We start from the raw sequence: 15,805 nt of genomic DNA on the forward strand, positions 1-15,805 counted from the left end.
GACTTCATGCATGCTACCTTAATCGCCCTCTACAACTTACCTTGACTGAATTAAGTCCAAATTCCTTGTCTGGTTTCAATTTACCTGTCTTACACTCCCCAGATCACTCTCAACTCCCCATATATATACACTTCACTTGTATTCAAAATGCTGTCTTCTTCAAGGCTCTACCCTCCCTATACCCACCCTAAACACACAAGTTCCACCCCAGTTCCCCACCCTCCAAAGAAGCCCTCTCTGTGCGCCTCAGGTTACACATCACTCCCTGATTGCTTAGAACATTTAGTGACAGCAGTGATTCTCAAACTCTTTGCCCTCAGTCTCCTTTATACTCTGTTGATGAAAACCACAAAGAGCTTTTTTTTTATGTGAGTTCATATATAAGTATTTACTATTATAAATTAAAACTGAGACATTTAAAAATATTTACTAATTCACTTAAGATAATAACAAATCCATTACAAGCTCACATACTTTTTGTGAAAATAACTCTATTTCCCAAAGCAAAAACTAATTTCTGCAAACATTGGCACTGTTTTACATTTTTTGCAAATTTCCTTAACATCTTAGTAGAAGACACCTGGATTCTCATATCTACTTCTGCATTAAATCTGTTGTAATTTCACATGTCAATTTTCCAGAAGTTTCTGGAAAATTCCAATCCAGACTCCTGAGAGTATGATAATGAAAAAAGGCAATACTATTTCATAATTATTATGAAAATAGTATTGACCCTGTGGACCCCAGGGCCCCCTTGTTCCACGTTTTGCAGACTCTTGCGGGGTTAGAGTATGGTTTTTCTAATAATGACCTTGCTTTTTAGATTATCTAACATTCTTTTGTAGACAGTAGCGAACAGTACAAGGCAGGTAGCTCAACCTTCTTTGGTGAGGAGTGCTTTTTCTGTGTGGTTAACCGTTATATTTCCTGCACCCGGCACACTCAGGACATGCCATAATTGTTTAATGAATGCATAATAACCAACAAGTGCGAAATCATCTAGCATCGACCTAGATCTCCGGAAATCGTATGCAGTTTGGGGTGACAGGTACCTGGGGTAAGTAAATGAAATCGAGGAAAAGTTAACAAGGCTGGAGACTAATCTCCTAGGTCGCTAAATTTAAGGGGTCATAAAAAAACTCAATAACAAGATAAATATTTTAATGCCATATTTTAAAAATTCAAATCGGTAAACTGCAGCCCATGCGGGCCAGTCGCCTGTTTTTGTAAATAAATTTTATAAGTAAAGAATGATTTTCGAATGATTTTCCAATGTTTTCACAGAAAACAAAGGCTTAGCTCGGGCGCTTAAAACCTACGAACTGACAGAACGACAGATCAGCGGCCCGCTGGGAAAAAGCGCTCGCTGAGGGACCAAACGGCGCCCCTCAGCCGACTTCCACTTCCCGCGCTCCCTTCTGCCCGCCCACCCTTACCGGTCGTCTCTGATTGGCCAGGCTGCCGCACGTTCGCGCTGCCATTGGGTGGGCGGCGAGAAATCCACGCTGAGGGCCCTCCTCGAGAGGCGTCTTTGTGCGCGGCGGTTGTGGACCGCAGAAAGTCTGGAGAGCTAGGCGGCTGCGTCCCTGGTGGCGCCGGCGGCGGCGGAGGAGGAGGCGACGCAGCGCCGCTGTAGTGGGTACGTGGGGGCCGGCGCGGGCGGCGGTTGGCCGGGCTGCAGCCTCGCGGTCGCGGCGCGTCTTCCTGAAGGCCGGCCGCGGAGGTCTGAGGAGCCCTGGGCGAGCCGGCCGGGTGCCCCGGGGCTGACTGAAAAGGCGGCCGCGGGGTCTCTCGGGCTGCGACCGAGCCGGGAAGACGCCGGCGAGGGGAGAAGGGACGCGCGGTTACGGCCGCTGTCCGAGCCGGGCGCCGGCGCAGTGGAAGCGCCGAGCGGCCCCCGGTTTAGGCGGTCGGGTCGGGGTCGGGGCTGGGGAGGGAATTTGCCTTAGTGTGGGGTTTTTTTGTTTTGTTTGTTTTTGTGTTTTTGTTTTTTTGTTTGTTTTTTCTTGAAGAGTAAGTAAAAGCGTTGGTCTTGTCCGGTATACTTTTTCAAGTTAACGGGTAAAAGTTAGACTCCAAACCCTGTCCTTTTTTTTTTTTTCAATGTGCCGAATTTCCTTGAGTTAGCTAATTATAGTTATCTAAAGAAACTAGTTGCCAGAACAGTTGCCGATTTTCACCAGGCGGTGGAGAGTCTTTCTCGATATAAATACTTGTAAAGTAGACACTAAAACATAGAAAATTCTAAGTAATAAAACACCTTTTAATGAAGGAACCTGGAGCACCTGCAAACATGTAATGTAGGAATGCTATAATTTAATGATGAAAGCTGTGCAGAGAAACACAGTTCTTTTGTTTCTGAGGTAGATCCTTTTTTTTCAAGAAGTTCATTTTTATGAATATGTAAAAACAAAAAACAAAAATCCACGTATCAAAGAAACCGTTTCCATATCGTCCCTCCACCACCTCTTTTCTCGAATTTTGGCATGCAAGTTCAAGAATGTGCCTAATGAGGAGGTGGTAATTATTTTGCTTTGTCTTTATGCTTAAGATCCTGCCCCACTTTCTTGGAAAATGGGCTGCCACCTTTCGCTGTTAGTGTGTTGAAGATGAAGTTTCTAAGATAATTGCTTTACGATGTGCTAGTTTTTTTCCTGCTCCTAAGACATCTATATGGTCAAGAAATAGGGAAAGGCTGATTGCACTGAATAAGTCACATTAGAAAAGTTATGTCGTATCCACTTAAACTGTATTTCTAGATTGGAACGAAATACTATTTTCATTATGACTTGTAATATATTTACTTGTAGCCAGTAAATGACCTGCGGCATAACAACTATTAGACTGCAAAACAAATGGGGAAGAACATTCAAGATAAAGATAATTTATGTCACAGGAAGGCTGTTGAAAAATGCAAAAATGAAGCATCTGAGTGGACTATTACACTGAAGTCAGCTTTTGTGAAGTATGTCTTTTTAGCTTGTTTATCACTCAATTCATTTTTAGAAGTGTTGAATCTGACCTTAATCGGATTAATATACTTAACTCTGAGTCTAATCTGCAGATTTGTACAGACCACACCCCCGAGATTGACTCCTGCCTCGACAGAAATGCGTAAGGAGTGTCCTATTGGAAATGATTTGCTCGTTTTAAGAACTGGTGTATCTAGGATCATCTTGAATTCTCTGCTCTACTTACTTTATTGTCTCTGTACTTAATTTCAGTCTTCAGTTCTGTATTTTCTTGCTACTTTAGTATCTGGAATTTTGGTAGGAAACTATCTCATGATCCCTGCATGTTTCCCCTGTACTTGTCATGTAGTTCTGTTTTGTTGGATGTGTACAGATGTATTTCATTCAATGTAACCAAATTTTAAGTATAATATTGGATATTTGTTAAAAATAAAAATAAAGTATAATTTTAAATGTACAATAGAGTATTAGTTCTCATTAAGTTGAGTGAGATTATACTAAATATAAAATACGAAGAATCTTATTTTATCTCGTATTCTGTCTCATGTCATTTAGATACTTATTCTGCCCTCTGAGGCTTAATTAAACCTAGACCCATATTTTGAAAATTCGTTACTAGAGACTCAGGTAACTTCTTATCCTTCTTCAGCTTTACCAGTCCGGTTAGGATAGAGAGAAAGAGTGTGGTTGGGCCATCTCTTGAGATAAATAACGACTGCTTTATGGAAAGAGGGGGGCTAATCAGGTATTTGAAATTTTGAACTCCTGATAAAACTTTTATAGATACAAGGATGTTTATGTAGATCCTACTAGATTTGACCATTATTATACATAGACACTATATATATCCACTTAATGTGATACTTTCCTTTAGTCTAGCTCTGTGCTTCTAGTGTGTGTGGTACAGTAGCTATGTAAAGGTAGCTAGGGTAAAAGTTACTGAGGTCTGTTCTGGTAATCTTTATTAAGGAGAGAATAACTCTGTGTGGCTTTCCAGAGTTTCATCTTTATAAGCGATTATTTATTTACCCAGAATTAATAAACACTTCTATATGAAAGGCATTTTACTGAGGATATAAAAATAAAATGCATCTCTGTCCTCAAAGCTTGGGATTGTAATTCTGTATTTGTAATGGGAAATTCAAATTAGGAAGTACATCTCTTGGGGAAGGCTTTCTTGAAGAGATGATCTTTAAGCAACCTTGGAGGGGTGGAAGATAGGGGAAAATATTAGTATCTGGTGGTTATGATAGATTGATTTGAAAAAAAATTGAAGGGTAGATTTATAGGAAATTTGGAGGAAAAATTTAAGGTGATTGGTAGCTCCAGGAAAAACAAAATATTGTGTAAGAAAAATAATGTAATCATGATACTCGTACCTGGCTACATAGGGAATGTTTGCTTATAACTTAGGTATTGATTTAACTAAAGATGTGATGAGCCATGCAAGACATATGGGTTATAGAAAAGTTAAATCCTCATCTGTAATTGTTGGAAACTGACAGGTGTTGACTAAAACAGGTAATTCTTACTATATTAATGTGAGTGGATTATTTTAAAATATGGATTTTTTTGAAATTATAAAGTAGTTAAAAGTGATTGTCATCAGGCATTAAGGAATGCTGGCAAGCACCTACTGTTTTTCACTCTTAAGTACTTTATACTACTTCATGTATACTATTACATTGATAAAACTTTTAAAGTTCAGGCAAAATTCAAATAGTATTCAGGTTATGCTGATGTTCCTGGTCCATGGACCACATTAAGAGTAATAAATAAGTTGGTCACTAAAAAGAGATTTTTATCATACTGCGGACTACCATAATACTAAAGCAGCCCTGTCTGTTCATAATATTTTATCCAGAGATTTTTGATTAGAGATTTCCTTATGACTCTTAAAGCCCTGGGTCCAAATACTGACTCTCAAGTATGTTACTTTGAATAAGTTATATAACCTAGCTTAGAGTAAGGTTGTTGGTTGGTTGGTTGTTTTTAAGTTGTTTAAAAATAGTAAAAAAAATTTAGGTCAGTGGGTTTTTTAAAAATATGACAAGAATTGCTCTTTATAGAGTGTTTATAATGTATTAAGATACTGTCTTAGCAAAAAAATATTACAAGAGAGACATTTCTTGATGGGGAAGACAACCAGGAATAGAAAGAGAAAAAAACTGAATTGGCATACACTTATAGTTTCAAAATATATAAAGAAAAAAACAACGGCTAAATTAAAAGAAATAGTCAAATCCACAATCAGAGTGGGCTACTCTAACACTTCTCTCTGAATTTGCCAGATCTTCACAGGCAGTTAAGAAATTTGACCTAGCTGACATGTGTATAACACTGCACCAACAGTATAATAATACATATTCTGTTCAAGCAGCTCTTACAAAAATTGACCATGTCTTGAGTTATAAAGCCACCCTCAACATATAATGGATGATTGAAAGCATTCAGAGGATTTTCTCTGATCACAATGGAATTAGACTATGTCTCATTAGCAAAAAGATAAATAGAAATATACAGTTGGCTGGAAATTAGTCAGCATATTTCTAAAGGAAATCACAGATCAAAGAAGAAATCACAATGAAAATCAGAAAATGTTTTGAACCAGATGATAATTAAGATAGGACATATCAAAATTTGTGGGACTTATCTAAATCAGGGCTTAGGGGAAATTTTAAGGCTTTAAATCCAAAGTTAGAAAAAAAAAGGTGCTAATGGGAGGAAATAACTATAATACCAGTAGAAAGTGATTGAAATAGAACACCATGTACAACAGAAAATGATCAAGGCCAAAAGTTCTCTGTAAGTATTGATAAAATTGGTAAGTCTCACAAGAATGATCAAGAAAAAAGAGAAAAGACACATCACTATTGTCACAAAATGAAACTGCACTAAAGGACCTACAGATATTACAAATGTAATTGGAGATCATAATGAACTTTATACAATTTTGAAGGTCTGGTTGAAAAGAAAAACACCGTAAACAAAAAAGATGTAGAAAATAAGAATGGCCTTTAAAAATTCAATTGTAATTGAAAACCTTTCTCACTAAGAAAACTCCAGGCCCAGATGGTTTCAGTGGTGAATTATTTCTTACGTTAAGGAAGAAATAACACCATTCATAAACAAACTCTTCAGTAAATAGAAAAACACTTTCAAGTTCATTTTATGAGGCCAGGATAACGTTTACCAAAGTCAGATTACAGGAAAAGAAAATTACAGACCTATCTCTCTTAGAACATTGATATAAAAGCCCGAATTTAATCCAGCACCATTAAAAAAAATACTATGACCAAAAAGGCTTATCCCAGGAATAAATCAGATTTAATATTGTAAAAGATTAATCAGTGGTGATGCACGTTAATAGGGAAAAAATGAGAAAGGTTTTGTGATAATAGATATGAAAAGGCATTTGGTAAAACTCAACGCACATTCACGATAAAATTCTTAGCCAGAAATAGAAGGGTAATTAATTCAATAGAGTAGCTACCAAAAAAAAAATATATATGACAAGTATGTATAATGGTGAAAGAGTGAAACTCCCTACCCTGCCCAAAATTGTCAATGAGAGAGAATGCCCTCTAAAACCACTTCTGTTCCCATAATCCTGGAGGTTCTATTCTAAGGCAATAGGCAAGATAAAGAAATGGGATCAAGAGTGAAAAGAAAAAAAAATCATGACATGACTGTCTACAAAGAAAGTCCAAAGTAATCTGCAATTCGTTAGATTTAATAAGTGAATTTAGTGAATTAGTTGGAGAGGTCTTCAATAAGAAAGCATCAGTTATATTTCTGTCTAATAGCAACAAACAGTAAAGTGAAATTTTAAAATGGCACTATAAATGTTTCAAACACCTAATACCTAGACTAGTAAAGGAATAGAGAAACTGAAGAAGATATGCGATGTTAAACAAAAAATAAAATGGCACACGTAAATAAAACTATATCCAAAAAATGTTAAATATGTATGGAGTAAACAATCCATCCAAAAGGGAGACATTCAGATTGAAGGAAAAAAACAGCAAACTATATGCTGTCTACAGAGAGACACTTGAGATTCAAAGATACTAATAGGTAGAAAAAGGATTTAGAAATAGATATTGCGTGCAAGCATCATAAAGCTGGATTGGCTATACTGATAAGAGACAAAATGGACTGAAATTAAAAAAAATATTAGAGATAAAGGGGGCATTTTAAAGTGATAAAAGGGCCAATCCATCAACAAGATAAAACAATAAAAAACATATGCAACTAATAGCATCAAAATATGTGAAGTTAAACCTGACAAATGGAGAGGCAGACAATTCAGCAGTAACAGTTGGAAACTTCAATATATCTTGTTCATAATGGATAGAACAACAAGGCAGAAGATCATCAAGAAAACAGAAGACTTGAGCAATACTATAAACCAACTAGTCCTAATAGACATCTAGAGAAGACTCCACCCAACGACAACTGGATACACATTCTCCTTAAGTGCACATGGAACATTCTCCAGGATACACTATGCCAGACCGTAAAACCTCAACAAATTTAAAAAAATTGAAGTCATACAAAGTATATTGCTTGATCGCAATGGAATGAAATTAGAAAGAAATGCCAGGAAGAAATTTAAGAATTTGACAAATTTAGAAAATTGTACACTCCTGAATAACCACTGGGTAAAAGAACATATCAAAAGGGAAATTAGAAAATATTTTGAGATGAATAAAAATGACACAACATGCTGAAACTTATGGTATGCAAATAATACGGTGCTTAGAAGGAAATTTATAGTGGCAAATGCATACATTTAAAAATAAGAAAGATTTCAAATCGATAACCTACCATTTTGCCTTGTATTAGAAAAAAGAAGAGCAAACTAAACCTAAGGCCAGCAGCAGAAAGGAAATAAAAAAGATTAGAGCAGAAATTAATTAAATAGAGAAAAGAAAAATACAGAAAATTGACAAAACCAGAAGTTGTTTCTTTGAAAAGATTGACATAATTAACATTTAGCAAGATTGACAGAAAAGAAAAAGGAAGAGTGAAATTACTACAATCAGGAATGAAAGAGGGGTCATTACTAGTGACTTTAATGAAATAAACACATTCCAAAAGACACAGACTACCAAGACTTAATAAAAAATCTGAACCAATTTATCACAAGTAAAATACTGAATTAGTGAAAAACTACACTCAAGTATAAAAGCTCAAGATCAGATTGCTTGAATAGTGAATTCTAACAAACACTTAAAGGAAAATTAATACCAGTTCTTCACAGACTCTTCTAAGAAATAGAAGAGGATGGAACACGGCCCAATTCAGAGGCCAGGATTAACCTGATACCAAAACCAGACAAAGATATCACAAGTGAAAAAAACACAAACCAGTATTTCTTATGAATATACCTGCAAAAATTCTCAACAATTCTAGCAAACCAAATCCAGCAATGTAGAGAATAGATGTGGGATTTATCCCAGGAATGCAAGAATGATTTCACATCCACAAATTTTTTAATGTAATACAATGTAGCAATAGAATAAAGGACAAAATCACATGACCACCTTAGTAAACACTGAAAAAAAAACATTTTCTGATAAAATCCAACACCCCTTCATGTTAAAAACATTGAACAAACTAGGAATAGAAGGGAAATTCCTGAATTTGAAAAAACTATAGCTATAATAAACCTAATGGTGACAAATCGGATGCTTTCCCCCTAAGAGCAGGAACAATACAAGGATGTCTACTCTCACCATTTCTATTCAATACTGTACTGGAGGTTCCTGCCAGGAAAATTAGTCAATAAAAAGGAATAAAAGGCATCAATACTGGAAAGGAAGATGAAAAACTATTTCTGTTTGAGATAACATTATTTGTATGTAGAAAATCTCAAGGAATCCACAAAGATCTATTAGACCTAAAAAAAATTCAAAGCTGCAGTGTGGAAGATCAGTATAAAATTAGTTCACTTGGAATGAACAGTACAATAAGGTAATTAAGAAAAGAACTTCATTTATAATAGCATCAAAAAAGAAGTGAGGAATTATACTCTGAAAACTGTAAAACACTGTTGAAAGAGATAAGAGATGTAAATAAGTAAAAAGGCATCCCATGTTCATGGATGAGAAGAATTGATAGTACTAAGAAAGCCTTATTCCCCGAATTCATCTACCTATCCAGTGCAATCCCTATCAAAACCCCAGCTGCCTTCTTTGTGGAAATTGACAATATGATCCTAAAATTCATAAAGAAATTCAGAGAACCCAGAATAGCGAAAACAATCTTAAAATGAATAAATATGGAACGCTCACACTTCCCAGTTTCAAAACTTAATGCACCAGTGCAGTAATCAAGAAGTGTGGTACTGGCATAAGGGTAGATCATAGATAAATGGAATAGGATAAAAAATCGAGAAATAAATCCTTATTTACGGCCATTTGATTTTTGACAAGAGTGTCAAAACAACTGAATGGGGGGTTGGGGGAGAATGGTGCTATCAGCAAATGGTGCTGGGACAATTGATGTCCACATCAAAGGAATGAAGTTGGACCCCTACCTGATACCATATACAAAATCTCAAAATGGGTCAAAGATCTAAATGTAAGAGCTGAAAATATAACTTTTAGAAGAAAACCTAAATTAGACTTCATCAAAAAGAAAAACTCTTGTTTTTAAAAGCGTTATCATAAAGAAAGTGAAATGACAGTCCACAGATTGGAAGTAAAAATCTCCAAAGCATACATCTGATAAGAGGCTTACGTGTTAAATATATAAAAAACTTGACAATTCAATAATAAAAAGGCAAGCAAGCCAGTTAAAAAGTGAGCAAAGGACCCAAATACTAATTTCTTCAAAGAAGATATATAAGTGGCCAAAGAGCACATGAAAAGCTATCAGAGATTTGCAAATCAGAACCATGGTATTGCACTTCACTTGTACTAGGATGGTTATAATCAAAAAGACATAAATGTTGGTGAGGATATGTTGAAACTGGAACCCTCCAGTGTGAATGTAAATTGGTCTAGCCACATGGAAAACAGTCTGAGAGTTCTGCAAAAGATCAAATACAAAATTACCTTATGAACAGCAATTCCACTCTTAGGCATATATATAAGAAAAATTAAAACAAAAGTCCACCCAAAAACTTGCACATAATTTTCTTAGAGCTTAAAGAGTAGAAATGATCCTGTTTTAGTTTTCTAGCTGCTGAAACAAATACCATACATATAATGGATTGGCTTAAACAATGGGAATTTTGGTTTTGAGGCTAGGAGAAGTCCAAAGTTGAGGCCTCATTAAGGCGATGCCTCCTCCCTACAGACTCGCATTCTGGAGCTGGCTGGTAATCTTTTGTCTTTGGCTTTTCTGTCACATGGCAATGCACATGATGTCTTCAGATTCGTTTGACTTTTGGCTTCTGGCAGTTCCTGTGGCTTCTGTTTGACTTTCACTCTGCTTATAAAGGACTCCAGTAATTAATATTAAAGCCCCACCTGATTCATTTGGGCCACATCTTAACTGAAGTAACATCTTGAAGAAGTCTTAATTACAGTGGGTCCACGCCCAGCAGAAAGCAGACTAGTACCTAGAACACATCCAAACTGGGGTATGCAATTCAGCCCACCCCTTGGGCCCCAAAAAGACATGTTCATCTGACATGCAAAATACATTTCATCACAATACACAAGCCTTCAGTCATTTCAGTAACAATGTTAAGTAAAAGCTTCATCAGAATTGATTATGGGTGTGTTCTGTCCTGGGACAAAATTTCCATCTGTCTCTGGACTTGTGATACCTAGAAAACAAGTAATCTGCTTCCCATATACATGGTGGGATAGGCATAGGATAGTCATTCCCAATCCAGAAAGGAAAAATCTGAAGGAAAGCAGAGGTCACAGGTCCCAAAGAAGTTGAAAACACAGCAGGGGAAACTCCATTAGATTTCAAGACCTGAAAGTTATCTGTGACTTGATTCTTTGTCCTCTGGATCTGAGGGGATGGCAGCCCCACCCTTTCCAAGCACATTTGCAGCATCCATGCTCTCCCTGAACATGGATGTGGAATCAGAATGGTAATTCTTTCCATCTGACTTTCACTCTGCCTATAAAGGAGTCCAGTAATCTGGATTAAAGCCCAGCCTGATTCAACTGGCTCACACCTCAACATCTTGAAGAGGTTTACACCCACCAGAATGCAGATCAAGACCAAGAACATGTCCTAACTGGGTTATACAATTCAAATCACCACAAATCCAACTGTCTATGAACTTATGGATGGTTAAATACAATGTGGTATATCCATACTGTGGAAAATCATTTTGGAATTAAGTAATGATACATGCTACATCATGGATGTTTGCTAAGTGAAAGAAGTCAGTCACAAAAAAATCATTTATAATAGAAGTATGTAGAGACCAAACAAAATAGTGGTTGCCTGGGTCTTGAAGGCATGAATGACTGATAAAGGGTATCACATTTGGGTGGTAGGGAGGTGATGAAAACATTCTAAAATTTATATGGTGATGGTTACGGAAGTTAAGAATATACTAGAAACCAGTGAATTGTACATGTTAAATTTGTGAGTTGTATGGTGTGCTAGTCTAAGTATATAGTTTTTTTAAAAATATGCCAGCAGGTTTAAGAAAATTATATTTATAAACTGATTCTAAAACTTATATGGAAATACAAAGGATCACAATAAGATGGTCTTGAAGAACAAGAATACAGGATACTATGAGACAGCAAGAATTTTAAATAAGTAATAGTAAATAAGGCAGTGTAATCAATGGAGCAGAAAGAAATTCCTTAAACAGACTCACATATATAGTCACCTGCTTTGTGACACAGTGATATTGTAGTACAGCGGGAGAAAGGGCAGTCTTAACAATACATGGTGCTGGATCAAATGAGCAGATGTATGGAAAAAAATAACCCCTACCTCACACCGTATCAAAGTCAACCCTAGAAAGATTGCATATTTAAATGTGAAAAGCAAAATGATAAAGTTTTTAGAGGAAAACCAGACAATATGTTCATGACTGCAGGAGGTCAAGCTATTTTAAGATGCAGAAAACACAGCCATAAAGGAATACAAATGATATTTAGGCTGTGTTAAGATTAGGAACTTCTTTTTATTAAATGGCACCTAATGTAAAGATGTTGAACTTCTTTGAATTTAAATGAGATACTTCAATACTGTACCCACCAGAATAACTAAAAACAAAAAAGATAAAAAGTACTGAGGCTTGGTGAAGATGTGGAGAAATTGGAATTTTCATATGCTACTGATGTGAGTGAAAATCTATAAACTCTTAACGTAAACACACACATATACACACACACCCACACACACACCTCCTAAACCTGGTGCTTCCACTCCTAGGTAATAGCACAAATGTGTACATATGTTTACCAAAAATTAAGTACAAGTGTAACAATATTAATAAAATAAAGTAGAAAGTATCCATGTGCTCATCAACAGTAAGATTTAATAAGTTACTGTGTACTCATGTAATAGAATATAATCAACAATGAGAATGATTGAATAATTACATACATCAGTATGAGTCTCAGAAACATAAACTTTAGCCAAAGAAATGGCAAAAGAGAAAATATGCTGTCCGATTCCTTTTTTATGAAGACCAGAGACAGTCATAACTTACCTATCAATTACAAAATCATCCCACCCATCTGAGGCCAGTTGACTTTTGACAAGGGTGCCAAATTCAGTTAATGGGGAAGAACTCTCAATTCTGTTCCATTGGTATATGTCTTTGTGCCAGCGTCACACTGTTTTGATTACTGTAGCTTTGTAATAAGTTTTAAAATTGGGACGTGTTAGTTCTCCAACTTCATTCTTTTGCATAATGGTTTTGGCTCTTCAGATCCACTTACCCCTCCATATGAATCTTTTGATTGGCTTTTCCATTTCTGCAAAGAGGACTGTTGGAGTTTTGATTGAGAGTGCATTGAATCTGTAAATCACTTTGGGTAGAATAGACATCAACAATTTATAGTCTCCCAATATCTGAGCATGGAATGTCCTTCCATTTATCTTCTCTAATTTCTTTCGGTAATGTTTTGTAGTTTTCCATGTACAAGTCCTTTACATCCTTGGTTACATTTATTCATAGATATCTGATTCTTTTAGTTGCTATTGTAACTGGAATATTTTTCTTGATTTCATTTTTCAGATTGTTCATTCATAGTGTATTCAGACACCACTGATTATTGCATGTTAAAAACACCACTGATTTTTGCATGATCTCATACCCTGTCTCTGGTTGAATTCATTTATTAGCTCTGGTAGCTTTGTAGTGGATATTTTGGAATTTCCTATATAGAGAGAGCTAGATCATGACATCAGTAAATTGAAAAAGTTTTATTTCTTTCTTTACAATTTCAATGTCTTTTATGTCTTTTTCTTCACTAATTGTCTTGTCCCTGGCTTGTGCTTGCAGGTAACTTTAGGAATTCCCCCATTTACAGGGACTTGAATGCCCCTCTACTCCCTATAAAATAGACTTTCTCCCCCTCCTGGGTGTTCTATTTTGTTAATTATTTTATGAATAACCTAATTACTTTATTATTATCTATTTAATTATTTTATTAAGGCAGGTAATACTTTGCCCCAGGCTGCTTTGATTTGTTTCTTACACTGCTGTAGCTGTCTGCAGGGCAAGTTCTGGGAGGGCAAGCCAGAGATGAGTTTCTGGTTCAGTCTTTCATCCTGCCACCCAGTATATTGGCACTGACATACAGGCACTGTGGTATGCTCATAGCAATCACTGTGCTCTCTCCTCTAGTTCACTTACTCTTTTTTCTGCCTCTACAAATCTGCTGTTGTGTGTCTGAAGTATATTTTTATTTTGATCAGCTTTATCTCTTATTTCCATAAGATCTACCGTTTTTTAATTTACACTTTCAAATTCTTCTTTATGCTCTTCTAGAGTCTTCTTGATGTCCTTTATGTCTTTAGGCAACCCACTGAAGTTGTTTTGGACATTTGTGTGTACTTTGATTAATTGTTCTGTGTCTCCTCTGGCTTTTTAATTTTGTCATTTGGCTCATCCATATCTTCTTGGGTCTCCGTGTGTTTTGTGATTTTCTGTTGACTTCGGGGCATTTGCTCATCTTGATAAAGTTATTTTGGGAAATAAACTTCTCCTCTGTGAAAGAAACTAGAGAAAAGACAGAAAAAACACCTCAGATAGTGATTCCAGGGTACAAGTGGCCAGAGAGGGACCTCTACAATAAGTGCTGGGGACTTGGATGAAAAAGCAGAGAAACTGTGCCTCAAAGGACAGCTTGTCCCTGGCTTGTGCTTGCAGGTGTCCCAAACCAGATGAAAATCCAGACAGCACACCAGTTCTCCGTGTGCACTGGGTACTGCTATTCCTGGAGGCATAGGTAGGGCCCTGTGCAATTCGCCAGGGAGTCCTCTCAAGGGCTCTGTCAGTTGTGATTCTCAGGTATCCGAGTGGATCACTCTTGGGATTTGGGGTCGTGTGTCTCACCCTCCAGCTCAGATGTGTCCTGCTCCCTGCCTGCTGTGCGCCCGTGTACCTCTGGGGTGCTGGAGGGGCTCCTGCTGTTTCCATGTGGTGCCCTTGCCTGTCCCAGCCTCTTGCCCATGCACACCATGGCGTTTGTGGAGGGAGAGTAAATGCAGTCAGTACAGTTCCCCCATTTCCTGAGTTCTCTCATGGGAGCTCTCAGCGGCTGGGCTGAGGAGGATTATCTCCCCAGCTAATTGTTGATATGGGTGCACAGGAGTTGAGAGCTGCTCCCTCCCCTGCTTGGCGGCTCTGTTGCCACTCGCAGCCCCTGGACACTGTCCAGGCTGAATAAACTTACCCTGTCCTTTGAGACACAGTTTCCCTGTTTTTTTTCATCCAAGTCCCCAGCATGTATTGTAGAGGTCCCTCTCTTGGCCACTTGCACCCTGGAATCACTATCCGAGATGTTTTTTCTGTCTTTTCTCTAGTTTCTTTCACGGAGGAGAAGTTTGCTGTACCTCACCTATTCTGCTATCTTCCTGGAACTCAAATATCACTATTTAATTCATTACCATGTGGTAGGGAAGGATTTCTCAAACAAGAGAAACAATGCTTTAACATAAGTGGGAATTGATAAATTTGACTATACTAAAATTAGCAAGAGGAAAGACAAGCTGCAAAGTGAGAGAAGATATGTGCAAGTCATATGACAAAGGATTATTATTATTCATAAAGTAAATGAGAAAAGACCACCTGCTAGAAAAAATGAACATCACAGAACCTGAAACTTTGCAGACAAGAAAACACTTATCACCAGTAAAATGAAAAGATGGCAGTAATCAGGAAAATGCAAATTAAGACTGTGAGATTATAATCTTTATCCAAGTGGATTGGTAATAATTAAGTCTAACAATTTTCAGTCCTTAGGATGTGGGTCAGTGGTAACTCACCCACATTCCCTGTGTAAGAGTATAAATTGGCACAACTACTTTGGAAAACAGTTTGGCTATCTTGGAAAGTTGAACATTTGTATTTGTGTACCTTATTGGTATCCAACAAATCCACTTGAAAAATACTTACATATTTGCACCTTGAGACAAGAACTTCACAGAATATAGGTAAGAACAGCAACAGAAAGAAATCGGAAATGCACCAAATATCATCATTCATCGGTGACTGGATAAACAAATTTTGGTTTATTTATCCAGTGGTTTGTTGTAAGGGAAATAATGATGAATGGAAAAAAAAGCAAGTATTGGTTTGCTCATAAACAAGCAAAACTAAACAATGGTTTGTTGTTTGTTTACAATTGCTATACTAAAACTATACTTTACATTAAGGAATAGAA

The 15,805-nt window shown here is 36.8% G+C and overlaps 1 protein-coding gene across 5 annotated transcripts in view; it reads left to right on the plus strand.

Annotated features, from left to right (window-relative positions):
- Nucleotides 1-1,481: 1,481 nt before the first annotated feature.
- Nucleotides 1,482-15,805, plus strand: part of ATF7IP2 (activating transcription factor 7 interacting protein 2) — a 95,351-nt gene continuing 81,027 nt past the window's right edge. For 4 of the 5 annotated variants that reach the window (XM_037815425.1, XM_037815428.1, XM_037815426.1 and 1 more), the window contains exons 1-2: nt 1,482-1,639; nt 2,811-2,965. The gene's annotated coding sequence lies outside the window, so the exon portion shown is untranslated. The remainder of the gene's footprint in view (nt 1,640-2,810; nt 2,966-15,805) is intronic. The other variant, XM_037815427.1, reaches the window with a different exon arrangement.

This window comes from Choloepus didactylus, chromosome 21 (assembly GCF_015220235.1).
Source record: "Choloepus didactylus isolate mChoDid1 chromosome 21, mChoDid1.pri, whole genome shotgun sequence".
Lineage (NCBI taxonomy): Eukaryota > Metazoa > Chordata > Mammalia > Pilosa > Megalonychidae > Choloepus > Choloepus didactylus.